The sequence below is a fragment of the Triticum aestivum genome, chromosome 7B (assembly GCF_018294505.1).
Source record: "Triticum aestivum cultivar Chinese Spring chromosome 7B, IWGSC CS RefSeq v2.1, whole genome shotgun sequence".
Lineage (NCBI taxonomy): Eukaryota > Viridiplantae > Streptophyta > Magnoliopsida > Poales > Poaceae > Triticum > Triticum aestivum.
The window spans coordinates 176,211,262-176,214,402 of record NC_057813.1 but is presented as its reverse complement, the minus strand read 5'-3'; the positions used below and the strand labels follow the sequence as shown (position 1 = coordinate 176,214,402).

Below are 3,141 nucleotides of genomic sequence, written 5' to 3'. Positions count from 1 at the left end.
GCCCCTACGCCACCGACGCCATCTGCCGCCGACGCGACCTCACGCCGACGCCCCCGACGCCACCTTCACGCCGATGCCCGACGCCCCCTACGACCTCGACGCCACCTTCGAGGTAACTCCCGAAACCTGCCCCCCGTCGCCGCCGTAGACGCGTTCTGACGCCGACGCCAACTTCCTAGAGTAATTAGAAAATATTTTTAGAGTAGGCCTAATATTTTTAGAGTACTTAGAAAATAATTTGTTATGAAACAGGGCATTAAAATATAAGCATAACCTTGATCGTTAATATTTTGTCCCAAGGTCAGTACACTATGTACTTAGAGAATAATGTGAGAATGTCTAATTTGATTATGTCTAATGTGAATGAGGTTATATATCTACTTTGGCTATAGTTTTGGTAATAATTATGCATGCATGATAGCTTATATATGTATGAATTTTGTTTGTAGTTAGCAACGCCAGCGCGCCATCGTCCCCAAGGGCCGGCACCGATCTCATGGCACGAGGTACTATGCATTCATCATGTTTATCATGTACGCATACATAGTAGCTAACATTATTTTTGCTCCTATTCCTAGCGATGGAGGAGTACGGAGAGATTTTTTGTTCGGTTGAGAAGTGGTGTCTCTTGGTCAGCAAACTAAACTCTAGGCAGAAAACGCGGTTTGCGAGCACTAGTCTTGAAAAAATGTTGATGATTCCTAGTGTGCTGATGCGAAAATGTTTGCTCAAGTTTATTATTAAATCGTATGCAATGGACAGAAAAAGGTTCATCATGCCATCAAAAAACGGTGCGATTTCATTGCGCACCGAAGATGTGTATGACATTTTTGAGCTACAGAACAAGGGCAAAGATGCCATGAAAGCCCTAGGTAAAGGGGGGTTAAAGGCGAAGGTGAAGGTGCCTAGTCGTTTTGTAGATTCAAAAATGGGGCACATGATGATAGACGATCTGATTGACAACATCGTTGCCAGTGGCACGTACGATGATGATTTCCTCCGTAGAATTGTTCTGGTTCTTCTGGGCGCGGTTCTTGCACCGCAGTCCACCAGAGAAGTTCCTAATGCTTACTACAAGTTAGTGCACGATGTGGAGGCCATCAAATCATATAATTGGAACGCATTTACTTTACGCTTTTGCGTGGAAGGCATCACAAAGACCTTGTCAGATCTTGAAAAATTTACTTGGCCGATCGGAAACCTTGCCCTCATACAGGTAAACCTTATGTTATATTTGTTTATTTGAAACTAAAGTTTGTGAAAAGAATTTGCTGATATACTTCATGTTTGTGCAGTACATGTTTTGGGAGAAAGTGCAGCCACTGGATGAAGAGGCATTTGATCCACTAGCTCATGAGTATCCGTTGATGGTCAATTGGTCAGAAGATGAGGCTATGAAGCGTGACGCATACGACACGGCATACGGCCGTGGTAATGGGACGGTAAGTTTTAATGGTTCCAACTGCATGCAATTATGTTGCTATTTATGTGTTGAGAAATTTATATTGATTTAATATGTAACAGATTGATGACGTGATAAGTGAGAAGTACAGACAGACATTAATTGCTCAGCAAGGAAGAAAGGCAGAGGAAGAATTAGAGCAAGAAGATGGAACAGATCGTGCCCAAAGAAGGAAAGATAATAGAGACGAGGCTTCTTCCAGCAGGGATACTACATTAGATCAAGTGATGAAATGCATCAAAAATATGCAAAAAGAAATTAGACTGCTCCCTGAAAAATGTGCTGAGGTAAATACTGATGTGTATTTCAGTTTGCATGGGATTATTGATAATTTATGCATGTAATAAATAATTTCGATGTGTCATTGCAGATTGTAGTGCAGAAGCTAGAGAAGGAAGGTCTTGCCTTCAGGGGGTTTCGTGATGACATTGAGTTTGTGGAGCATAGTGAAGCGTGGAAAAGTACTTCATATGGATTTGTCAATTTTATTTCAGAGGGCAGAGATAGCTATTGATACAAAGGAGGTGAATGCTCTTATTGAAACGGATCATCATGATGTATCTTCCTGGCCAATAAGGGAGTACAATATGCCGTCACAAAAAGACGGGTATGTTGCAAATGTTGAATTAGTATGTACTTGTATGATCCATCAATAACTGACTTGTGGTTTCTTGCAGAGTCTCTTGTGGTCTTTTCGTGGTGAAATGAGTTCAACACTGGGACGGAGATGGTTGGGCATTTGAGTTCGATCAAGATGAGGTTAATGCTTCAAGGGGACGCATTCTAGCTGAAATACTTTTTTCAGAGTGCAACACGAAGGAAGTAGTGAAAGAGAAGATCCTCAAGATCATGGAGACCAAATGAGTAGGAGGATGGGGTGTTGGCTATTATCTCCACTAAATAAATATGCCGTTGTCGGTATCTTGATACAATTTACATATTAAGACATCTATATATTTGCAGTGGTTTGTATTTGCTACAATATTACTCTTATCTGCAGCATGGTTTAGCATGTTTCGCAACTAAATAAATGTGATGTGGTCTGCTACAATATCACTCTTACTTGCAGCATCGTGGGTGATGATTTTTGAACATGTTATATACGCACTTTGTATTATGCACTGTTTGCCATTTGTCGCAACTAAATAAATGTGATGTGGTCAGTGCGGGCTGTTGTTTGCAGCCGCTATTTTCTGCCAAAATAAAGTGAAGTTTTTAAAAAAAAATGCCCGACCACCGCTGCTGGGCCCATAGTAGCTTACGGAAGCTACCCAAATCAAGCCCAAAGACGACTCGGGCGGCCGATCGAGCGCACTAGCGGGCCCAGCAGCGGGGTCCAACGGGGCGCACGGGGATAATACGAGAGGAGTTCGAAAGGGGGGGCGGAGGCAGCTATTTAAGCCGCTCCTGGCGCCCCCCCGCTTCCGAGGTGGGACTAAAACTTGGGCGCTGCCCCGCGCGGGCGAGGGGGAGGGGGCGTGGGCCGCGGGAGGGGCGCGGGGAGAGGCCGTGGGCCGGGGGAGGAGCCCCGCGCGGGCGAGGGAGGGCCAGCACGTTTTTTTAATTTTTTTTCTGGTTCGTTTTTTCTTTTTCTTTTTCTTTTTCTTTTCTTTTTTTTTCATTGAAAGTTCACGGATTTGAATAAGTTAATGAAATTTTATAACTAGTTCAGGAAATAC

At 43.6% G+C, this 3,141-nt stretch overlaps 1 protein-coding gene across 1 annotated transcript in view; it reads right to left on the bottom strand.

Annotated features, from left to right (window-relative positions):
* LOC123160931 (alpha-1,3-arabinosyltransferase XAT2) overlaps positions 1-3,141 on the bottom strand; it is a 16,527-nt gene that overhangs the window by 7,330 nt on the left and 6,056 nt on the right. The gene's annotated exons all lie outside the window — the stretch shown is intronic.